General features: G+C 46.1%; 1 protein-coding gene and 1 non-coding gene across 3 annotated transcripts in view; both read right to left on the bottom strand.

The window, feature by feature from the left end:
• The window catches only part of LOC126234653 (lysophospholipid acyltransferase 6), a 151,304-nt gene that overhangs the window by 103,279 nt on the left and 21,873 nt on the right, over positions 1–26,152 (bottom strand). The window lies entirely within an intron of this gene.
• Positions 4,763–4,835, bottom strand: Trnaa-cgc (transfer RNA alanine (anticodon CGC)). Its single transcript has one exon. It is a non-coding gene; the product is annotated as a tRNA-Ala (tRNA).

Genomic DNA, 26,152 nt, shown 5'->3' with positions numbered 1-26,152 from the left:
TTTCTAGCATTTGTAGACTTACAGAAAGCTTTTGACAATGTTGACCGGAATACTCTCGTTCAAATTCTGAAGGTGGCAAGGGTAAAATACAGGGAGCGAAAGGCTATTTACAATTTGTACAGAAACCAGATGGCAGTTATAAGAGTCGAGGGACATGAAAGGGAAGCAGTGGTTGGGAAGGGAGTGAGACAGGGTTGTAGCCTCTCCCCGATGTTATTCAATCTGTATATTGAGCAAGCAGTAAAGGAAACAAAAGAAAAATACGGAGTAGGTATTAAAATCCATGGAGAAGAAATAAAAACTTAGAGATTCGCCGATGACATTGTAATTCTGTCAGAGACAGCAAAGGACCTGGAAGAGCAGTTGAATGGAATGGACAGTGTCTTGAAAGGATGGTATAAGATGAACATCAACAAAAGCAAAACGAGGATAATGAAATGTAGTCGAATTAAATCGGGTGATGCTGAGGGTATTAGATTAGGATATGGGACGCTTAAAGTAGTAAAGGAGTTTTGCTTTTTTGGGGAGCAAAATAACTTACGATGGTCGAAGTAAAGATGATATAAAATGTAGACTGGCAATGGCAAGTAAAGCGTTTCTGAAGAAATTTGTTAACATCGAGTATAGATTTAAGTGTCAGGAAGTCGTTTCTGAAAGTATTTGTATGGAGTGTAGCTATGTACGGAAGTGAAACGTGGACGATAAATACACTCCTGGAAATTGAAATAAGAACACCGTGAATTCATTGTCCCAGGAAGGGGAAACTTTATTGACACATTCCTGGGGTCAGATACATCACATGATCACACTGACAGAACCACAGGCACATAGGCAACAGAGCATGCACAATGTCGGCACTAGTACAGTGTATATCCACCTTTCGCAGCAATGCAGGCTGCTATTCTCCCATGGAGACGATCGTAGAGATGCTGGATGTAGTCCTGTGGAACGGCTTGCCATGCCATTTCCACCTGGCGCCTCAGTTGGACCAGCGTTCGTGCTGGACGTGCAGACCGCGTGAGACGACGCTTCATCCAGTCCCAAACATGCTCAATGGGGGACAGATCCGGAGATCTTGCTGGCCAGGGTAGTTGACTTACACCTTCTAGAGCACGTTGGGTGGCACGGGATACATGCGGACGTGCATTGTCCTGTTGGAACAGCAAGTTCCCTTGCCGGTCTAGGAATGGTAGAACTATGGGTTCGATGACGGTTTGGATGTACCGTGCACTATTCAGTGTCCCCTCGACGATCACCAGTGGTGTACGGCCAGTGTAGGAGATCGCTCCCCACACCATGATGCCGGGTGTTGGCCCTGTGTGCCTCGGTCGTATGCAGTCCTGATTGTGGCGCTCACCTACACGGCGCCAAACACGCATACGACCATCATTGGCACCAAGGCAGAAGCGACTCTCATCGCTGAAGACGACACGTCTCCATTCGTCCCTCCATTCACGCCTGTCGCGACACCACTGGAGGCGGGCTGCACGATGTTGGGGCGTGAGCGGAAGACGGCCTAACGGTGTGCGGGACCGTAGCCCAGCTTCATGGAGACGGTTGCGAATGGTCCTCGCCGATACCCCAGGAGCAACAGTGTCCCTAATTTGCTGGGAAGTGGCGGTGCGGTCCCCTACGGCACTGCGTAGGATCCTACGGTCTTGGCGTGCATCCGTGCGTCGCTGCGGTCCGGTCCCAGGTCGACGGGCACGTGCACCTTCCGCCGACCACTGGCGACAACATCGATGTACTGTGGAGACCTCAGGCCCCACGTGTTGAGCAATTCGGCGGTACGTCCACCCGGCCTCCCGCATGCCCACTATACGCCCTCGCTCAAAGTCCGTCAACTGCACATACGGTTCACGTCCACGCTGTCGCGGCATGCTACCAGTGTTAAAGACTGCGATGGAGCTCCGTATGCCACGGCAAACTGGCTGACACTGACGGCGGCGGTGCACAAATGCTGCGCAGCTAGCGCCATTCGACGGCCAACACCGCGGTTCCTGGTGTGTCCGCTGTGCCGTGCGTGTGATCATTGCTTGTACAGCCCTCTCGCAGTGTCCGGAGCAAGTATGGTGGGTCTGACACACCGGTGTCAATGTGTTCTTTTTTCCATTTCCAGGAGTGTAGTTTAGACAAGAAGAGAATAGAAGATTTCAAAATGTGGTGCTACAGAAGAATGCTGAAGATTAGATGGTTAGATCACATAACTAATTAGGAGGTACTGAATAGAATTGGAGAGAAGAGAAATTTGTGGCACAACTAGACTAGAAGAAGGGTTCGGTTCGTAGGACATATTCTGAGGCATCAAGGGATCCCCAATTTACGATTTTTACCCTCCACGCTGCCCTCCAATACTAGAGGAAGACCAAGGGATGAGTACACTAGAAGGATGTAGGTTGCAGTAGGTACTGGGAGATGAAGAAGCTTGCACAGGATAGAGTAGCATGGAGATCTGCATCAAACCAGTCTCTGGACTGAAGACCACAACAACAAATAACATGTTTACCAAACTCAATTTAAAAGGATTTTTACGCAGCAGAAGCAAAAAATAACATGACTTATTATAACGAAAATACGGAACAAATTTTGTATTTATATCACGTTTCCATTTATTAAAAAACTAGGAAGTGAACATTATTTACAATTCAGCAAACAAGAATTACAAGAGCAATAAAAATTTAAATTGAAAAGTTCAGTGTGATGGATGAGCTTGCTTTTGAGAACAAAGTTTCTCTTGACGTGGACGAATAGCAGAGAGAGCCACTGGAAGTACTCTGTTTACATTTTGCTTTCAACGAGCGTTCGACTTCATACCTGACAAAGCTGAAAATCCAGTCTTGCACAAGTATGTTGCAGGCAGGAGTGGCCGAGCAATTCTAGGCGCTACAGTACGGTCGCAGGTTCGAATCCTGCCTCGGGCATGGGCGTGTGTGATGTCCTTAGGTTAGTTAGGTTTAAGTAGTTCAAAGTTCTAAGGAACTGATGACCTCAGCAGTTAAATCCCGTAGTGCTCAGAGCCATTTGAGCCAACAAGTATGTAGTTGGAAAAGGAATCATTTTGGCTTAGCGTTGGGAAGTCCTTGCTAACATGTATCCAAAACTCCAACAATGACACTTCATTAAATTTACTGTTCTGTGAAGTATCGCGAGTTCAATAAATTGTTCTTGCTCTTCTATATTTAAAACTGATAGTCCACTTCATATATGAGTGGATTTTTAAACCAATTAAATTTATCAAAATCCTTGCTGAAATATTTCTTGAAGTGAACTTTTTATGTTGCAAGATGATGAAGAACGCAAGCTTTTATGGCGATTGGAAGTATCTAATTATCTGTATCCTCCAACAGTGGCACTGTAGTTGGGAACACATCTAGTATGCCACTCTCCATTCCGTTTTACCACAGCTCTAATTTCTTTATGAACGCTTTCAGCTTTTCACCTACTTCTACATGGATACTATGCAAATCACACTGAAGTGCGTGGCAGAGGGTTCATCGAACCACCTTCACAATTCTCTATTCTTTCAACCTCGTATAGCGCGCGGAAAGAATGGACACCTATATCTTTCCGTACGAGCTCTGATTTCCTTGATTTTATCGTGGTGATCGTTCATCCCTATGTAGGTCGGTGTCAATAAAATATTTACGCTTTCGGAGGAGAAAGTTGGTGATTGGAATTTCGTGAGAAGATTCCGTCGCAACGAAAAACGCCTTTCTTTTAATGATGTCCAGCCCAAATCCTGTATCATTTCTGTGACACTCTCTCCCATATTTCGCGATAATACAAAACGTGATGCCTTTCTTTGAACTTTTTCGATGTACTCCGTCAGTTCTACCTGGTACGGACCCCACACCGCGCAACAGTATTCTAAAAGAGAACGGACAAGCGTAGTGTAAGCGGTCTCCTTAGTAGACCTGTTACATTTTCTAAGTGTCCTGCCAATAAAACGCAGTCTTTGGTTAGCCTTCCCATTAACGTTTCCTGTGTGTTCCTTCCAATTTAAGTTGTTCGTAATTGTAATACCTAGGTATTTAGTTGAATTTACCGCTTTTAGATTAGACTGATTTATTGTGTAGCCCGCATCTCGTGGTCGTGCGGTAGCGTTCTCGCTTCCCACGACCGGGTTCCCGGGTTCGATTCCCGACGGGGTCAGGGATTTTCTCTGCCTCGTGATGGCTGGGTGTTGTGTGCTGTCCTTAGGTTAGTTAGGTTTAAGTAGTTCTAAGTTCTAGGGGACTTATGACCACAGCAGTTGAGTCCCATAGTGCTCAGAGCCATTTGAACCATTTATTGTGTAACCGAAGTTTAACCAGTTCCCTTTAGCACTCATGTGGATGACCTCACACTTTTAGGGTCAACTGCCACTTTTCGCACCATTCAGATATCGTTTCTAAATCGTTTTGCAGTTTGTTTTGATCTTCTGATGACAGTGTCATCTGCAAACAACCGAAGACGGCTGATCAGATTGTTTCCCATATCGTTTATATAGATAAGTAACAGCAAAGGGCCTATAACACTACCTTGGGGGACTCGCGGAATCGATCTGAAATCCCTTGTCAATAGCACTCAACACTTCATGTGAATAAAGGTTAGATTAGGTTTGTGGTGTTTAACGTCCCGTCGACAACGAGGTCATTAGAGACGGAGCGCAAGCTCGGGTTAGGGAAGGATGGGGAAGGAAATCGGCCGTGCCCTTTCAAAGGAACCATCCCGGCATTTGCCTGAAACGATTTAGGGAAATCACGGAAAACCTAAATCAGGATGGCTGGAGACGGGATTGAACCATCGTCCTCCGGAATGCGAGTCCAGTGTGCTAACCACTGCGCCACCTCGCCCGGTCATGTGAATAAAGAGCTGGTTGTGTTTCAGAGGAACGATGTTTTCTAAAACCATGCTGACTGTGTGTCAATAGACAGTTTTCTTCGAGGTAATTCATAATGCTTTCATTCCAATATAGTATAGTTGCCTGGTTACCTTAAGTTTCTCAAAAATATCTGTGAGGTAAGTCATTTTAAATAAAAAATCTCCGTTGTTGAAATACACTCCTGGAAATTAAAATAAGAACACCGTGAATTCATTGTCCCAGGAAGGGGAAACTTTATTGACACATTCCTGGGGTCAGATACATCACATGATCACACTGACAGAACCACAGGCACATAGACACAGGCAACAGAGCATGCACAATGTCGGCACTAGTACAGTGTATATCCACCTTTCGCAGCAATGCAGGCTGCTATTCTCCCATGGAGACGATCGTAGAGATGCTGGATGTAGTCCTGTGGAACGGCTTGCCATGCCATTTCCACCTGGCGCCTCAGTTGGACCAGCGTTCGTGCTGGACGTGCAGACCGCGTGAGACGACGCTTCATCCAGTCCCAAACATGCTCAATGGGGGACAGATCCGGAGATCTTGCTGGCCAGGGTAGTTGACTTACACCTTCTAGAGCACGTTGGGTGGCACGGGATACATGCGGACGTGCATTGTCCTGTTGGAACAGCAAGTTCCCTTGCCGGTCTAGGAATGGTAGAACTATGGGTTCGATGACGGTTTGGATGTACCGTGCACTATTCAGTGTCCCCTCGACGATCACCAGTGGTGTACGGCCAGTGTAGGAGATCGCTCCCCACACCATGATGCCGGGTGTTGGCCCTGTGTGCCTCGGTCGTATGCAGTCCTGATTGTGGCGCTCACCTACACGGCGCCAAACACGCATACGACCATCATTGGCACCAAGGCAGAAGCGACTCTCATCGCTGAAGACGACACGTCTCCATTCGTCCCTCAATTCACGCCTGTCGCGACACCACTGGAGGCGGGCTGCACGATGTTGGGGCGTGAGCGGAAGACGGCCTAACGGTGTGCGGGACCGTAGCCCAGCTTCATGGAGACGGTTGCGAATGGTCCTCGCCGATACCCCAGGAGAAACAGTGTCCCTAATTTGCTGGGAAGTGGCGGTGCGGTCCCCTACGGCACTGCGTAGGATCCTACGGTCTTGGCGTGCATCCGTGCGTCGCTGCGGTCCGGTCCCAGGTCGACGGGCACGTGCACCTTCCGCCGACCACTGGCGACAACATCGATGTACTGTGGAGACCTCACGCCCCACGTGTTGAGCACTTCGGCGGTACGTCCACCCGGCCTCCCGCATGCCCACTATACGCCCTCGCTCAAAGTCCGTCAACTGCACATACGGTTCACGTCCACGCTGTCGCGGCATATGCTACCAGTGTTAAAGACTGCGATGGAGCTCCGTATGCCACGGCAAACTGGCTGACACTGACGGCGGCGCTGCACAAATGCTGCGCAGCTAGCGCCATTCGACGGCCAACACCGCGGTTCCTGGTGTGTCCGCTGTGCCGTGCGTGTGATCATTGCTTGTACAGCCCTCTCGCAGTGTCCGGAGCAAGTATGGTGGGTCTGACACACCGGTGTCAATGTGTTCTTTTTTCCATTTCCAGGAGTGTAGTTTGCCAAAGAGTGAACTGTCCCCATTAAAAAAGAGAAAACCTCATTCCTCAGTTCAAACATACTATTCAATACTTTACCCCTTGAAAGCCATCGAGCATTACTGAAATAGAGCAAGTGAGTGTGTTCAGCAGCTATCTCCTCACATAGCACTTTAAAAAGTCTCGAATTTATAGATTTGGCCTTAATAATATTAATGGTTTCTATAACCGTTTGCAGAACTTCATGAATGAGTGGACTAAGTTCTTCAGCGGCCAGAGCCTCCCGATGTATAATGCAGTGAGTCCATACAGCATCAGGATCTACAGCTGTAACTTTCCTTGTAATGCACCATGAATTCCAGACAATTAGCGAGCTCCGTCTGTGCATACTCCAATGCACCTATTCCATGATATACATTTTTGATTAAAAAGTATTGAGAATGTCAAAAAGGTTTGCAGCTGCAGCTATTTTCAGTATCGTCTCACAGAAAAGAAATTCCTCTCTAATGTTAAATTCATCAACGAAACGAACATAAGCAATCAAATGAGCATCTTTACGAATGTCAATTGCTTCGTCCTCTTGACGTGCAAAATAGTTGTTGCGCAATTTATCGATTAACTGCTCGAGTAAATCGTCAGAAATGTCTACAATTCTTCTACGCACTGTGTCATTAGAGACAGGAATACTTTTCAACTGTTGAGGAAATGAGTCGCCATTGTTGATACTATATCAATCGCTGCTGGTAAAACCAGTTTCTGCAGCCGTGTGTGGTTTCTTGCATTTAGCAAGAGGCTAAAAGGGCCTTAGCCGTCACATTCGTCGTTCTAGCAATGTCCTTCTGGGTAGGTAATAAAACATTTAGTTTCCTGATAAAAAATGTTTCGGTTTCCGTTAATTCAGGATGTTTGGTTCCAAGATGTCCTTTTACCCTGTTAAGTTTCATGCTATCAGCAGCTAAAATATTAAACAAACTACTCACTGCGGAAGTACTTCACCATTGATTGTAGTTTTTGTGAGGCCTAGCAGTAAATAGTGCTCATCATACCTCTGCGTTTTTGCCTTTAGAGTATCTCCCTCCCCTCCGCCAGTTGACAGACCACTGCTGTCTTCCTCACAAAGTCTACAAAACTATAATTATAGTCGTCTCTAGAAGGATGCGTTGAGATACACGAGCCAAATCTTGCACTGCGCGGGATAGTTACTGAAACTGTAATGGCGCAGGCGACAAAGGGTATTCCGTCGACCATCGAAGGAAGCAACGCCACCTAGGAACAAAGCCTGATCATCTCGCGTGTGTAGGCCTTCCTCCTAGGTGGCGTTGAAGGAAGTCGCGCAGCTCCACCGATCATTTCAAACAATGCTGAAAATGTGACAGCGGTTCATTGTCGTTGACCACGTCTGGCGTTAACACCTACATTGGGCGAAATTCAAACCAGATCAGCGGCATGTCGTTTGTTCCACACAAGATACACCTAATTGTTACTAAGAATATATTTTTTCTCCTAACATAACGCGCCCCCTTGCACGCCATTCGCTCCCGGTGGCGCGGGGTGGGGGGGTGGGGGGGCACAGTTTGAGAACCACTACTCTAAATCCAAGAGATCCATCACAAGCTGTTCGATGCTATTGCGTATTGTCAGCCGTGAAAATGAGATCAGGACCGAATGCACTCCTTAAAAGACTCAGTACAGTGTCACAATAACGTAGACCGCTGAGTGTACAGTGTTCGAAGATTTGGAGGTTAGTATTCCCATGCAACAATACGCCGCTCCACACCATGAGACTTGAACAACCGCCGGCCGCTGTGACCGATCGGTTCTAGGCGCTTCAGTCCGGCACCGCGCTGCTGCCACGGCCGCAGGTTAGAATTCTGCCTCGGGCATGGATGTTTGTGATGTCCTTACGTTAATTAGGTTTAAATAGTTCTAAGTCTAGGGGACTTATGACCTCAGATGGTAGGTCCCACGGTGCTTAGAGCCATTTGAATCTGAACCACCAAAACGATCATCTTCGACAATGTTCCTCGGTGCATTGTGTGTTCCACCTCTCTCCATCTGAGGGCATATCTAGAATCACTGCTGAGACTTAATTTGGTCTCATCCGATAAGAGCAAGCAGCTCCACTCCTTGTTGGTCCGGACCATATGCGCTTGGCACCACCTTAAACGGTGCCGCCGATGTGTTGTGTCAACGGAACACTATGTACTGCTCATCGGGCAAAGAGAAGGAAGTCGCGCAGCTCGACCGATCATTTCAAACAATGCTGAAAATGTGACAGCGGTTCATTGTCGTTGACCACGTCTGGCGTTAACAAATGGCATGCTTGGAACAAGCGTACCATAAGGGTGTTTAGGCAACAGTCCTGTGGTCTCTGTTATACTCCATGTTTTCCAAGCCAATATAGTAGCATCTGGAAAAGCTTCACGGCTACCATAATCTGCTTGGTTGCCCCATACAACAGCCAGTGTGAGACTACCCCCAAACACAGCCTGAACATCACAAGTGAAGTTCAGATGCAGTCCACGAAAAACATTTGGACCTCCAATCAATTGCTGTTTCAGGCTCTGTCTCCGGCTGATACTGATGTTCGGCCGGAGATGGCTGCTTGTCCTGTTCCAGAGGTTGCCCCTCAGTCTGCAAGATCCGGGCAGTCGCAGAGGGTGGACTTACTGGTAGTTGGGAGCTCCAACGTCAGTCGCGTAATGGGGCCCCTTAGGGATATGGCAGCAAGAGAGGGGAAGAAAACCAATGTGCACTCCGTGTGCATACCGGGGGGAGTCATTCCAGATGTGGAAAGGGTCCTTCCGGATGCCATGAAGGGTACAGGGTGCACCCATCTGCAGGTGGTCGCTCATGTCGGCACCAATGATGTGTGTCGCTATGGATCGGAGGAAATCCTCTCTAGCTTCCGGCGGCTATCTGATTTGGTGAAGACTGTCAGTCTCGCTAGCGGGATGAAAGCAGAGCTCACCATCTGCAGCATCGTCGACAGGGCTGACTGCGGACCTTTGGTACAGAGCCGAGTGGAGGGTCTGAATCAGAGGCTGAGACGGTTCTGCGACCGTGTGGGCTGCAGATTCCTCGACTTGCGCCATAGGGTGGTCGGGTTTCGGGTTCCGCTGGATAGGTCAGGAGTCCACTACACGCAGCAAGCGGCTACACGGGTAGCAGGGGTTGCGTGGCGTGGACTGGGTGGTTTTTTAGGTTAGATGGCCTCGGGCAAGTACAGAAAAGGCAACAGCCTCAAAGGGTGCGGGGCAAAGTCAGGACATGTGGGGACCAAGCAGCAATCGGTATTGTAATTGTAAACTGTCGAAGCTGCATTGGTAAAGTACCGGAACTTCAAGTGCTGATAGAAAGCACCGAAGCTGAAAACGTTATAGGTGCAGAAAGCTGGCTGAAGCCAGAGAAATTCAGCCGAAATTTTTACAAAGGCACAGACGGTGTTTAGAAAGGATAGATTGCATGCAACCGGTGGTGGCGTGTTTGTCGCTGTTAGTAGTAGTTTATCCTGTAGTGTAGTAGAAGTGGATAGTTCCTGTGAAATATTATGGGTGGAGGTTACACTCAACAACCGAGCTAGGTTAATAATTGGCTCCTTTTACCGACCTCCCGACTCAGCAGCATTAGTTGCAGAACTGAGAGAAAATTTGGAATACATTGCACATAAATTTTCTCAGCACATTATAGTCTTAGGTGGAGATTTCAATTTACCAGATATAGACTGGGACACTTAAGGACCTACTGATAACAAACAGACCCGAACTTTTCGACTCTGTAAGTGCAGAACAGGGGATCAGTGATCATAAGGCCGTTGCAGCATCCCCGAATATGGAAGTTAATAGGAATATAAAAAAGGGAGGAAGGTTTATCTGTTTAGCAAGAGTAATAGAAGGCAGATTTCAGACTACCTAACAGATCAAAACGAAAATTTCTGTTCCGACACTGACAATGTTGAGTGTTTATGGAAAAAGTTTAAGGCAATTGTAAAATGCGTTTTAGACAGGTACGTGCCGAGTAAAACTGTGAGGGACGGGAAAAACCCACAGTGGTTCAACAACAAAGTTAGGAAGTTACTGCGAAAGCAAAGAGAGCTTCACTCCAAGTTTAAACGCAGCCAAAACCTCTCAGACAAATAGAACCTAAACGATTTCAAAGTTAGCGTAAGGAGGGCTATGCGTGAAGCGTTCAGTGAAATCGAAAGTAAAATTCTATGTACCGACTTAACAGAAAATCCTAGGAAGTTCTGGTCTTACGTTAAATCAGTAAATGGCTCGAAACAGCATATCCAGACACTCCGGGATGATGATGGCATTGAAACAGAGGATGACACGCGTAAAGCTGAAATACTAAACACCTTTTTCCAAAGCTGCTTCACAGAGGAAGACCGCACTGCAGTTCCTTCTCTAAATCCTCGCACAAACGAAAAAATGGCTGACATCGAAATAAGTGTCCAAGGAATAGAAAAGCAACTGGAATCACTCAACAGAGGAAAGTCCACTGGACCTGACGGGATACCAATTCGTTTCTACACAGAGTACGCGAAAGAACTTGCCCCCCTTCTGACAGCCGTGTACCGCAAGTCTCTAGAGGAACGGAAGGTTCCAAATGATTGGAAAAGAGCACAGGTAGTCCCAGTCTTCAAGAAGGGTCGTCGAGCAGGTGCGCAAAACTGTAGACCTATATCTCTGACGTCGATCTGTTGTAGAATTTTAGAACATGTCTTTTGCTCGAGTATCATGTCGTTTTTGGAAACCCAGAATCTACTCTGTAGGAATCAACATGGATTCCGGAAACAGCGATCGTGTGAGACCCAACTCGCTTTATTTGTTCATGAGACCCAGAAAATATTAGATACAGGCTCCCAGGTAGATGCTATTTTCCTTGACTTCCGGAAGGCGTTCGATACAGTTCCGCACTGTCGCCTGATAAACAAAGTAAGAGCCTACGGAATATCAGACCAACTGTGTGGCTGGATTGAAGAGTTTTTAGCAAACAGAACACAGCGTGTTGTTATCAATGGAGAGACGTCTACAGACGTTAAAGTAACCTCTGGCGTGCCACAGGGGAGTGTTATGGGACCATTGCTTTTCACAATATATATAAATGACCTAGTAGATAGTGTCGGAAGTTCCATGCGGTTTTTCGCGGATGATGCTGTAGTATACAGAGAAGTTGCAGCATTAGAAAATTTTAGCGAAATGCAGGAAGATCTGTAGCGGATAGGCACTTGGTGCAGGGAGTGGCAACTGACCCTTAACATAGACAAATGTAATGTATTGCGAATACATAGAAAGAAGGATCCTTTATTGTATGATTATATGATAGCGGAACAAACACTGGTAGCAGTTACTTCTGTAAAATATCTGGGAGTATGCGTGCGGAACGATTTGAAGTGGAATGATCATATAAAATTAATTGTTGGTAAGGCGGGTACCAGGTTGAGATTCATTCCTTAGAAAATGTAGTCCATCAACAAAGGAGGTGGCTTACAAAACACTCGTTCGACCTATACTTGAGTACTGCTCAACAGTGTGGGATCCGTACCAGATCGGGTTGACGGAGGAGATAGAGAAGATCCAAGGAAGAGCGGCGCGTTTTGTCACAGGGTTATTTGGTAACCGTGATAGCGTTACGGAGATGTTTAGCAAACTCAAGTGGCAGACTCTGCAAGAGAGGCGCTCTGCATCGCGGTGTAGCTTGCTGTCCAGGTTTCGAGAGGGTGCGTTTCTGGATGAGGTATCGAATATATTGCTTCCCCCTACTTACACCTCCCGAGGAGATCACGAATGTAAAATTAGAGAGATTCGAGCGCGCACGGAGGCTTTCAGACAGTCGTTCTTCCCGCGAACCATACGCGACTGGAACAGAAAAGGGAGGTAATGACAGTGGCACGTAAAGTGCCCTCCGCCACACACCGTTGGGTGGCTTGCGAAATGTACATGTAGATGTAGATGTAGATCACTCACAGGCAATCGCCGTGCCATTGTATAAAGCTTGGGATTGCAGTCTTGCAGTCATGTTACATTTGGCTGCAATTGTACCCGCTGTTTGGCTTGGCACATAAAACAATGTCGCGAGCAATACAAAACTCCTTGGCTACGCTCGTCACACTTCGTCATTTTTCCAGCTTCCGGATGATACTTCCCCGCGTGAAGTCATCCATTTGTTGTCTCCTGGCCATGTTATCGCGAAAAAATACCTCTATAGTGCACCGTAACTACTCGCTGATTGACACACACTTTCTTTTCCCGTTCCTTCAACTGCGTCGTGTTGCAGGACCAATCCCATTTCGCGCTGTACTCGCTCTGACCTCACGTGACGTCCAGCTTTCTGTGCACGACTGGGAGGCCTCTGGCAACAGGTTCTCACTCTTTCATTATTTACACCCAGTTTGCAGTGCAATGTAATTGACCTGTAGCCAACTGACAGACTGTTGTGCTTTCGCTTGGAAGTCTCTCTCATACAGCCTAGTCAGAAAGCTGCCACGGTCAACGTCCCGTACAAGGCCGGCCAACGTTCCCAGCGCCTACGGCTCGGTGAGCATGACCGAGCTATGTGACGCGGAGGTAAGGCACCGGATCGTGTTTATGAGGAATGGCGCAGAAAGGATTGTCTCCATTCGGATTAGGTTTTCTTAAGTTTCACCTATTCAGTTTTAAGGTGAAAACATAGCACCCGATTGCCTTCCCCATCCTCGTTCAATCTGAACGAGTGTTCTGTTTCTAATGGTCTCGCCGTTGAAGGGCTGTCCTCTTTTCGGCGAACACGTGTCACATAATGACCGTCATATTAACATGCTTACACCAGTGACTTAGAAGCAGATATCCTCGGTGTAGTGAAGTAGTTAAAATCACTTAATAAAAGCAAGTCTTTTGAGCCGAACTGTATACAAATTGTGTTCAAATGGTTCAAATGGCTCTGAGCACTATGGGACTTAACAGCTGAGGTCATCAGTCCCCTAGAACGTAGAACTACTTAAACCTAACTAACCTAAGGACATCACACACATCCATGCCCGAGGCAGGATTCGAACCTGCGACCGTAGCGGTCTCGCGGTTCCAGACTGACGCGCCTAGAACCGCACGGCCACATCGGCCGGCCACAAATTGTGTTCCTTTCAATGCTAAAGCAGTAGCTCCATACATGACAATCATATAAAAACGTTCGCTCCGCGGAAGATCCATACCCAAAGATTGAAGTGTGTAAGTCACACCAACACTCAAGAAAGGTAATAGGAGTAATCCGCTAAATTACAGACCCACATCAATGACGTCGATTTGCATTTTGGAACCTATACTGTGTTCAGACAAACAAAAAAGAAAGGAAAAGAGGGAGGGTGCGGAAACGGGCCACTGACACTCTCAGCATGGATTCACAACATATCGTTCTTGTGCAACACAACTATGTATTTACTCTCTTTAAGTAGTGAGTGCTATCGACAGGGAATTTCGAATTGATTCTGTATTTCTAAATTTCCAGAGGGCTTTTAACACCATTTCTCTCACACAAGTGGCTTCCAATCAAACTGACCGCCTATGGAGTACCGTCTCAGGTGCGCGAGTGAATTCGTGATTTCCAGTCAGAATGGTGACACTTCCTAGTAAGTGATGGAAAGTCATCGGAAACAAAAATGATACCTGGCCTTCAACAAGGAAATACTGTACCCCATCTGCTGTTCCTAATCTATACAAACAATTTAGGAGACAATCTGAACATTTTTCTTAGATTGCCTGCAGATGATGCTGTCATCTGCTGTCTAGTTAAGTCATCAGAAGATCAAAACCGATTGCAAAACAATTCAGACAGGATATCTGTATGGTGAGAAAAGTGCCAGTTGGCCCTAAATGATGAAAAATGTGAGGCCATTCACATTGGTCCTAAAAGGAATCAATAAAATATCGGTTGCACGATAAATCACACAAAGCTAAAGGCTGTCTGTTCCGTACGTAGATACTACAATTACGAGCAACTCACATTGGAACGATCACATATATAATGGTGTGGCAAAGGCGACCCAATATTGCATTTTACTGGCAGAACACTCAGAAGATTCTACAAAGCCACTAAAGAGACTGCCTACACTACGCTTATCCATCCTCTGCTGGTGTATTGCTTTGCCATACTGGATCCTTACCAGACATGACTGAAGGAGGACATCGAAAAAGTTCGAAGGACAGCTCGTTTTGTAGTACCGTGAAACAGAGTGTCACGGACATGGTAGCGAGTTGGGGTGGCAATCATCAAAACAAAGAAGAGATCTTTTGACGAAATTTCAATCACTTACTTTCTCCTGTGAATCTCAAAATATTTGGTTGTCGCCCATCTACATGGCGAGAATTAATCATCGCAAGAAAATAAGAGAAATAAGAGCTCGCAAGGAAAGATTTTAGTGTTCGTCTTTGCAGTGTAATGTTCGAGAGTGGAACGAGAGAGAAATAGTGAGAAAGTAGTTCGATGAACCGTTTGCCAAGCAGTTACGTGTGAATTGCAGGGTTGTCATCCAACATCCAAACAAAAATTTCTTTCCATAATAATATCTAAAACCAAAATTTCAACAAACATTCCAGTAAGGAGAAATGAACAACCGTTGTGATTTACACACCTTATTAGTGCAACATTTCTCATTATTAATACTAACTCTATATTTTCTGCGTAACGTGTGCTAAGTCCCAATTGCCTCGCCTTGTTATGCCTAATATGATAAAAGAAAGTGCAACTGATAACATTGTAATAGCAAATATTAAGAATTAATTTGATAACTGGATTATTTTATATTAACAACTTTATTTTCCGTGTCTCTCTAAAGCTATTATTCGCGCATCAGACACTCAGACATTTTCAAACGACTTCTCATAGACTGCTATCGGTTAGGCCTACTATAAATATTCCTGTTTCACTCGGTCAATTGGAATGATTTATGATGCGAGGTGACTCAGTTTCACTGTCCTGTAATGTTTCTCATCCGGAGATCTACATCACACAGTCATGTCAGTAATGTAGCTCCTGACTAATCGAACTTAAGAATACTGAGTAAGGAGACGTGTATTTGGAACGATGGTCGACCGCCTCCCCGTCTGGGCATCTAGATTTAGGGTTTCCGTTGTTTTCCTAAGTCTCTTAAAGCAAATGCAGGGATGGTTCCACTGCCCATACCTGATACAAGTTTGCGCTCGGATTTTGATGATCTTGTCATCGGCGGAAAGTTAGACCCTAATCTTTCTTCCTTTCGAAGATACGGGTACAAAATCTCAATCGAAACAGTTGCGTTTGTATTGAATAGTTGCACATTACATACTGCATATCGCAACGTCGTTTGGCAGTGCCAAAAAATTGGCACCCAGCTACTCATTTAATCTGAGAGCTTCTCATTCGGCTCTGTAATGTAAGAACAAAAAAACACAGCGAGTACGTTAAAAATGTAAAAGTAAATGTCGTATGGCATAGTTGGCTGGGATAGTCCACGTATGTAGGTTTTGGTTGGGAGGCCTCATCTGGAGCTGCTCGGCCGCCTGGAGCAAGTCATTTTATTTTACTCCATTTCGGCGACTTGGGCGTCGACTGAAGATGAAATGACGATAAGGACAGCACTCGCACACCCAATCCCGAGCCGCGAAAATCCCAGACCCGTCCAGGAATAATCGAACCCAGGGCCCCTTTGCTGGGAGTCAGCAACGCTAAGTACAAGACCAAGAGCTGCCGATTCTGTTGAACATATTTCATTCCACGCCATTTCTTCTGACATGGTTACCGAGACTAGAGTCTGGGACAACCCCTCTCTGCCTTCAGATACTAAACGATAAACAGTGAAGGCAACCGCGTTATATTACGTAACGAATTGAAAGCACGCAGCCATACAGACTGTACCAATATAGAAAAGTGACAACGAAGTAGTTCAGTGGCGGGAAGTCGTATCATCGGTTAGACACAAGGAGTACGTTAAAAATGTAAATATAAATGTCGTATGGCATTGTTGGCTGGCATATCCCACGTTGTGGGTTCAGCCGGCTGTCGGAAACGTGTTCTTCATCCGCGCACACTGCCCCTTTCCTTGCTGACGTGCGATAGCTGTGGCGTATTCGGATTTGTAAAATGTGGGTGAGTGTAATGGATCTCTGTTATATTTGTGTATTATGATGATGGTCAGACAAGGGTGAGTGTGAAACCCATTGCCGTCATACAGTCTTTTCCTCTCGAACCGCACAAAGGAACCGCCGACCTTAACGTCCCCATCTGAAAGACCGATCACATGCTCTCACTTAATGAGAAACTGCGGAGAGGTCTGGAATTTAACTTAGGACACTGGCGCAAAGAGCAGTGATCAGGAACTTTACGCCCCCACACGAGAACGTTAATACGCTAGCCGTATGAGAGCCTAGTAGTGACACGATGGAGGTCACGCTCGATCTACACTGACGGAAAAGAAATTGTAACACCAAAAAATAATTAATGTAGATTAATGAAATTTGGGGAATACAGTTGCCTAGGAGGCTCTGAGCACTATGGGACTTAACATCTGTGGTCATCAGTCCCCTAGAACTTAGAACTACTTAAACCTAACTAACCTAATGACATCACGCACATCCGTGCCCCAGGCAGGATTCGAACCTGCGACCGTAGCGGTCACGCTGTTCCAAACTGAAGCGCCTAGAGCCGCACGGCCACACCGGCCGACCGCAGGTTAATGAGAGCGCGAGGTAAGCCACTGTAAATGCGAAATGCTGGTACATTAGTAACCAGGATCCTAGACTGTTGAATGCAAGCAGGCAGACATGCATGCATTGTGTTGCACAGGTGCCGGGTGTCAGTTTCTGGGATGGAGTTCCATACCTTTGCACTTGATCGGTCAATACATGGACTGCTACTGCTGCTTTTGGATGACACTGGAGTTGTCCGATGATGCCCATAGGTGCTCCATTGGAGACAGATCGAGTAGGCCAAGGCAGCATGTCCACTCCCTGTAGAGCATGTTGGGTTACAACAGCGGTTTGTGGGCAAGCGTTATCCTATTGGAAAACACCCCCTGGAATGAATGTTGTTCATGAATGGCAGCACAACACGTAGAATCAGCAGACTGATGTACAAATTTTCAGCCAGGTTGCGTGGGATAATCACGAGAGTGCTACTGCTGTCATACAAAATAGTACCTCAGACCATAACTCTAGGTATAGGTCCACGTGTCTAGCACGCAGAAAGGTTGAGAGAAGGCCGTCAACTGCCCTCCTCTTAACCAACACACGGCCATCAGTGGCACCGAGGCAGAACCAGATTTCGTCAGAAAACACGAAAGACTTCAACCCTGCACTTCAATGAGCTCTTGCTTGCTCGGAGCAGTCCATAAAGTAGCCGATTTGTAAGAGTTCGTTGTGTCATTGTGGCGCCAACTACTGCTCAGATTGCTGCTGCAGACGCGGTACGATGCGCCAGAGCCATACGCCCAACACGACGGCTTCCCTCTCCGCAGTGCCACGCGGTCGTACGGATCCCGGTCTTCTTGTGCCTGCATTCTCGTAACCACCGCTGCCAGCAATTGTGTACAGTGGCTACATTCCTGGCTAGTCTTTCTGCAATATCGCAGAAGGAACATCTAGCATTTCGTAGCCCTATTACACGACCTCCTTCAAACTCAGGGAGGAGTTGATAAAGGCGTCTTTTTCGCCTTAAAGGCGTTCTTGCCTAAGATCAACTCACCACGCCCAATCTGAAAGGTAACACGCTCACGACCGTTGCAGCGTATATATAAAGCTAGCTTGATTTCCATCCTAATAGTGGCTCTACTAGCGCCACTGTTACGTCATTGATGCGAAATTGGAATAGTGAAAACGCGCCTCCCTACTATCGTTTATATAGCACAGCTCCTTGGCGTTGCGATTTTTTATCCGTTAGTGTACATGAATCTGATTCAAACCCGTAAGATGATCTTTTTATATACTGCATGTCAGAAGTAGAGGTGAGGACTTACTGGTCCTTATTTACGGAATAATCACTTACGTCATGGCTTACATACCGAACGTCCGCTCAGTGTGTCATTGAGACACTATTGGTGATCTGTCTATCTCCAAAGAACTTTCATCATTGGAATTCCAATTGGTACTATTCGGACAGGGTAGATTGCGCGCAGGGATCTGATATTACTCGCGCTCTCATCTGTAGCAGCACACTTAGCTCCGAATCATATAAGCAGTTATCAGAATCACTCAAATGTACAATCGCCACTTTTTTCACAGGCCAGGGAAGGAGACGATGTTAAATCACTGGTATCCTTACAAGAAAACGTTGCAGGATTCATGCGCTGCATCTACACCTGTGCTCTGCAAGGTACTCTACAGTGCACGGAGGCACGGTTACATTTAAAAAGTATGTTTATACAAAAAAGTACACTATTTAATGATTATTACAATCTGTTGATTAGCTAACAATACGAGCCCCTGGCTACCGGTCCATTCTATGAAAACTGCACATCAATATCACTGTCCATTTCGGCAATTTTAGCGGTCCAAGTTAGGTAGTTCACTCTCTTATGGATCCTTTCGTATTCTCAGAACTCATCACCTGAGAACAAATTGCAGGGCTCCTACTAGGATAAGTGTTTTTAATGTTGTCGAGTGGCTTTGCGATGCTAATCACAAAATCGCGCTACCTCTTTCCCACCCCAGCGATAGGCAAATCACGATCGCTACGAACTTTCTCTGAGGTGATGGCACGTATTAGCTGCAACTAACATCCGAAGAATTCACTGTCGAGTTCTTTAAAATACAATTCACGCTATATTTTAAGCCGGCCGACCTTCGGACTCCCACGCACTAAGACCTCGTGTATTCGTTTCGCATTTGGCTGTCCAGCTGAGCCAGAGTGTTCTGCACTTGCAGTTGTTGACAACCGAATGGACATTCACAAACAGTTAAAAAACCAAACTAATAAACGCCTTGCAGCTTCACGTCTTCGTCCCTTGTTCTCCATAATCCATTCACCGACTGAGGTAGTGCAGCACCTATGTCAAACCAGTGTTCAGATAGCTTATGTGTCACACGCGTTCAAAAGGAAGACTTCCCACGAGAAAGGAAATCGCTTTTGCGGTCGCCACAAGCCAGTGCCAGGATTGTTGATCACAGTTTCCTGGGATGTACATTCATACGCAAGTGAGTTCGAGCCAACCACAACAGACAAAAAATTTGGCGCACCTCCAGGAGATACCACGGCGATACCGTGTAACATAGCTCTTAACCATGAACGGCCTCGATTCGGAGAGGAGCAGTGTCCACATTTTTAGAGTTCCGTACTTCAGACAGTAAAAACGAGACCCTTTGTTGTCCGTCTTTCTGACTGCCTGTCCGACTGATTTTCTCAGGATTGGGTATATGTATCAGGTTGAAATTGTATGTTACATACTGAGGTCTATGGACTCTTGGCGGTATAAAAGGCTGAAGCTTCTAAGTCGATACACACAAAAGATAAGGCCATTTATGTCACATATTTTAATATTCTCAAACTCACTCCTCAAAACCCATAGGTTACTTACTACCCGTGGGTCAAGAATAAGGAAATTTGGTAAGACGCAAGGTTTCACAGTACAACCAAAGGAAAAAAAATCCGGAAACTGTAAATTTGTAATTATATCACACCAAAAAAAAATCTTTCTTGTCTGTCTGTTTGTCTGTCTGTCCGTCCACCTGTCAAGAGCTATTTTTCTGAGGAACGGGTGGACATAGGATGTAATTTATGTCACATTCTAAGATATATAGTCGCTTGGCGGCATATTAAACGACAGCTTCTAAGTCAGTGCAATCAAAAGATACGACCAGCTGTGTCATATATTTTGATACTCGCAGCTCACTCATCAAGACATTTACGGTAGTTCTCGTTGACCTAGAGTCACGAAATTTGACAAGAAGCAAGGTTTCACAGTAAAAGTACAGAAAAAACCCAAAAAGTTGTTATTTTCCAATTGTGTTCTGCCATTCAAAGTCAAACACGAAATTAAAACAATCTGTAGATCTGCATTCAGGCTGACTAGGTCGCAGTGGGAAAAGTCAAACATCAGGAAAGGAATGACTTTATTGCCGATAAGACGCGTTTCGGAATCTATCCAGCATCAGATGTCCAGAAGCGATTATTGGACACAAATATGGCGTTTAAAGTTGTGTGAGAAACAAACATTCGGAGATTAGTCTGCGAATGTTCATAGTAAATAATGGTCACCTGCCTTCTGTCGCATTCATATTACCGAAATTAAAACATTCTCGAAAATCTTTGAATCCCTGGGACCGATATCTCGCCAGTATGTGCCGAAAACGGTCGAGATTCCCGATTCCCAGGCTGGATGAACTGTCTATATGCATAATGAAGTCCGTCCGGAACCCTTAGAATGCAAGTGCTACTAGCACCTGGCCAATTTTTTTTTTTTCTTCAAATCATATATGCTGTAGCCAGCAGAAGTCCATCATTGATGACAGATCCCGTGGAACTACCAAATTGCATAAATGTTGATCGCTACGTCTAACGTACTGTTGTCAGCATTCTTAGACCTTTTCTAAGGAATTTAGATTAGGTGATTTAGCGGTCCTGTCGACGTGCGATAGCGTAGCTACGAATGCGCGAAGCTCTGTGAATAGGCTGATATCGTACTGGAAGACGTGAGCGTTCACAGCACACTCCTCATGAAGATGTGGAAGAAAGAAAGGACATCAGTCGATCAAAGTGAATGTCGAAATAAATTTCTTGATTCACGCTGAATGAATGGGCCAAGTCATGTGTGAAAAAAAAAAAAAATCACAGATCGATTTCCGGGCTGAGTCCCACAATGTTGTTTATACCCCTCGCAGGGCCATCGGGGCATTCGACGCGTTGTACCATTTGAAAAGATTCAAAATCGAGACTCGTCGGACCACGCTCCACGCCTCGTCAACTACTGTGCAGTTTTGTGTGTTGTCTGACTCACTGAAAACAAAGCAGTCTTCTGTACCGCTCTGAGTAATGTCTTTTGCGAAGTACCCGACTCCAAGTTCCCACTGCATTCTGTCACTTTCGCAATGTTTGTTTAGAAAACTGTCCGGCCGGTATGGCCGTGCGGTTCTAGGCGCTTCAGTCTGGAACCGCGTGACCGCTACGGTCGCAGGTTCGAATCCTGCCTCGGGCATGGATGTGTGTGATGTCCTTAGGTTAGTTAGCTTTAAGTAGTTCTAAGTTCTAGGGGACTGTTGACCACAGATGTTAAGTCCAATAGTGCTGAGCCATTTGAACCATTTTTTTAGAAAACTGTTGAGATGGATTTTCTTTCACCGAGAGCAGAAAACTCCAGTCGGGCTTGAAACCAACTATCGTTAACAATGCGTGACACACTTCAGCGGTCCCTGTCTCTTAGGATCTTTTTACGACCACTGTTCTTAGACCGTGTCACGTGGCTTCGACTGCTATACCATTCCTTGTGGAAATGCCGTGTGGCTAGGGCCTCCCGTCGGGTAGACCGTTCGCCTGGTTCAAGTTTTTCGAGTTGACGCCAGTTCGGCGACTTGCGGGTCAATGGGGATGAAAGCATGATGATAAGGACAACACAACACCCAGTCCATGAGCGGAAAAAATCTCCGACCCAGCCGGGGATCGAATCCGGGCCGTTAGGTATGACATTCCGTCGCGCAAACCACTTTTTTTATCTCATTTTGCTCGTTTTCGTTCGTTGTATCTGCTCGTGGCGGATGTCGCTAGACATCCGTTTCAGGTCGTCGTTGATCCATTAGCTCAGTTTTTTTATTACAGAGGGCAGCTAATCCTCTGACCGAACACGCTGAGTTACCGTGCCGGCTTCCACACAGCTACCAGGGGCGCGTGGGACAGTCAGCGTTAAAACTAATTGGGCAACTTCGTTCACCGAGAGGTCATGGGCACGTCCAAACACGACAGCTCCTTTCTGTCATTTTGTCACTTCTGTGGTGTTGTTGGAAGTGTAAGGTCCCGTGGTAAGTCGCTGTCAGATGCAGCCTCAAATGAGAGACGTCGACGAAGACGCACACTCACGAAGTTCCGAACGCCGCCTCTGAATGGAGGTCTACTTACGTCAGAGCGTAACGCCCGTCGCCCACTATGATAGCAGCCTCACCGTACTTTAGATCCAACAGCGATCTAGCTAGTGACGTTAGCCAGAACAGTGTTCTAAAGTTCAGAGTCGAATAACTGACATTGGACTGTCACGTTAGGATGAGAACATTTTTGCGTAGAACAGTTATTCAGTACAAGAACTATAAACAGTTGCGACTACAGCAGTATTATTTTCGTGCCAAATCCTGTCGAATTGGAGCGTTACATCGTGAAGATTCCGAGCTGCTCGGATGGCCCTGCCCATTATGGTCCAAATATGCTCAATTGGGGATAGATCTGGCGACCTTGCTGGCCGAGGTAGGATTTGACAAGCACGAAGACGAACAGTAGAATTTCTCGCCGTGTGTAGGCGGGCACTGTCTTGCTGAAATGTAAGCCCAGGATGGCTTGCTATGAAGGACAAGAAAACGGGGCGTAAAATATCGTCAACGTACTACTGTGCTATGAAGGTGCCGCGGACGACAACGAAATGGGTCCTGCTGTGAAAGGAAATGGCATCCCAGACAATTACTCCTGGCCGTCAGGTCGTATGGCGGGTGACAGTCAGTCTGGGGCGTCTCCAGAACATCTTCGCATGTCAAGGGGACCACAGGTCAAAGTGGGACTCATCACTGAAGACAGTTCTACTCCGGTCAATTATATTTCAGGTCGGAAAAGTGTCTGGAGGCGTCCCAGAAAGCGGTGGGATACCAAACTGGCTGTCGCCCGCCATAAGAATCGACAGCCAAATTCTGACAGATTCATAGCAGGACCCCTTTGGTTGTCGTTCGCAGTACCCTTACTGCAAAGCGGTACGTCTACGATATTTTACGGCCAGTTTTCTTGCCCTTTGTAGCAAGCCAACCTGGTCCTACATTTCAGCAAGATAATGCCCGCCCACTCACAGTGAAAGTTCCTACTGCTCGTCTTTATGCTTGCCAAACCCTACCTTGGCCAGAAATGTCGCCGGATCTTTCACCAATTCAGAACATTTGGCACAGCCAGGCATTTTGACGATCTACGCGCCAGTTGGGAAGAATTTGGCACGCTATCGCTCAAGAGGACATCCACCAGCTCTATCAACAATGGAAGGCCGAATGGCTGCTTGCATAAGGGCCAGAAGTGGACCAACGCATTACTGAGTTTCTCATTTTGTGAAGCTCTTTCTCTTGAATAAATCATCCAGTTTATCGGAAATAGTAATCATTTGTCTGACAGTACATGTACGTCACATTACATCTACCGATTTTCGTTCCATTTGGAAAATTCCTTCGTGGTGTGTCCTTTTTTCTGTCTTAGGCTGCTTTCGACAACGGTCGTTCGACACCGTCGCCAGAGATCGCCCGATAACATCGGCCGACAGTGTGGTCATAGTGCGTCCGATCTCCGTCAGTTTTTGGCAGGGTCAAGGTAGATAGGTTAGAATTTATTTTATGTATGAAGTAGGTTACATTTTAACCTCTTAGGGTGGGGTGGATAGCACTGCGCCTCTGTTCTTGGATACGGGTGCTGCACAGCGGCTTCTGCTATTGAAGAGAATCCGAATGCATGTGAGTCAGCATTCCTGTATCGTAAAGAACTTGGTAAGTACTCAGTTATCGGAATAACCACATAAGTTTTACGAATATATGAGATGACGGAAGAAACGCTCTGTTACTTGCGAGAATTCGTGGTGACGTAGAAAAGCAAGTTATAAACTCTCTGTTTCGCTGTATCTATTTAAAGTTGTGCAGAAGTACGTCGATTAACTTTAAATGACTCTCATGTAGCACACGAGTGAAAGACAAGCATAAAGTGTAGCAGAAGATATTCTGATAACCTAAAGCACATAAAAGTGGAAATGCATACCATACATCACTACTCCACTAGCATAACACGCTAGTAAGCAGCAATAATAATTTGTAGAGCACCAATGACAACCTACCACAAAAATGATCCAGTGCGGTAGCTATAAGCATGTAAGATACGCCATCCTTTTCACGTGAACAAATTATTTTTTTGAGGTTATAATCTATGCCTAGTATATCCAATTAAGATTTTGTCTATTTGAGGTATCGAATAAACCTGCGATTTCAGTCAATAGATTCCGAAGTACGTCCCAATTTTGATATTTACGTCCCCAGGATGCTACAAACTCACTGTTTCTTGGACTAATTATTTCTCACGTTCAGTATTTCGTGTGCGAGAACATAGGTCGATTTGACCGAAATAAATAAACTAATTTGAATTTTACCGATTGTCTTCCGAAGTCCGTACATTCGGGAGATAAGATCGGCTATAGTGTGGCCGCGCACACAGTGGCGTACTAATTTGAAAAGATGGGCCGTCTAGGGCCGATGTCGGTCGTCGACGGAATCTACCGATATCGCAGCCACTATAACCGCAGCCTTAGAGTGTATCGTGTATTAAGTGTATTATCGTCCTACATTTGGACACTGATGCCTCGTAAAGGTCATTATCTGTTATTGAAGTGATCTGCGGAACCTGATCTAATGATATTTAAATGCTGTCGAAGCTTCTCAGCTCCTTCAAAAGTTAAAACTGTAGAACTGCCGCCTAGGCTTGCTACGACATATTAAAACTTCTCCGCGTCTACCTATCTCATTGCGGTGATTCGATATGACCGACTACCACATACACACCACTTCTCTGTCACGACTTAAGATAGCGGCAGCCTAGTACCATTTCTACACCGTATGGGCCACTGCGCTACAAAGCGACCAGTGTATTCTGTTAGAGAGGCGACTAATACGAGGGCAAGTCAAAAATTATCTACACTTTTGCCATAACGTTTGTTAGATTGCACACGTTGTGTTTAATCTTATTTCCGCCATCGTTCTTCCTTCTGTTGCAGATATAGCATGGCAGCTCCATTAGAAGTATGCACCAAAGAGGAACAACGGGCGGTGATCTGATTCCTCTAGTCGGAGGGTGTCAAAGGGGCAGACGTTAATCGCAGACTACCATCGCAATATGGGAGAAGTGCACTAACACGTGTGTTTTTGTGGATCGAGAAGTTTAAAATTGGTCGAACAAGTGTAACGCATGAAGAGGGAGCGGGGCGGCCATCACCCTCCACTACAGATGACAACATTCAGCAAGCTCGAGAGATGGTTCTGGCGAATAGGTGAATCGCTGTCGATGAGGTAGCATCCGCTTTGAACATCAGCCATGGCTCCGTCCATCACATCATCCACCACGAGCTCGGTTTCCTTAAGGTCCGTGCACGGTGGGCACCAAGAAAGCTTACCGAGGGCCATAAGCTCACCCGTGTTAGGGTCTATCAGCGCTTACTCACTCTTCAACAACGAAGGTGGTGCATTTTTGAGGAGAATTGTCACAGATGGAACGTGGGTGCATCACTACGAGCCTGAATCAAAGCGAGAGAGTATGCAGTGGGAACACCCTGGATCGCCGACGAGGGAAAAATTCAAGACGGGACCATCTGTAGGAAAGGTTATGTTAACTGTGTTCCAAGAACTCACAGGGGCCCGTAGTGGCAGAGTTCATGGAAAAGGGATCACCCATCAACGGTGCGGGGTATAGTGAATTGCTGGAAAATAAGTTGAAGCCAGCAATTCGCACCAAACCCCGTGGTTTGCTGTCGAAGAAGGTGGTGTTGTTCCATGACAAT

This window comes from Schistocerca nitens, chromosome 2, assembly GCF_023898315.1.
Source record: "Schistocerca nitens isolate TAMUIC-IGC-003100 chromosome 2, iqSchNite1.1, whole genome shotgun sequence".
NCBI lineage: Eukaryota > Metazoa > Arthropoda > Insecta > Orthoptera > Acrididae > Schistocerca > Schistocerca nitens.
The sequence above is the reverse complement of the archived record's forward strand: the minus strand, read 5'-3'. Positions and strand labels throughout refer to the sequence as shown.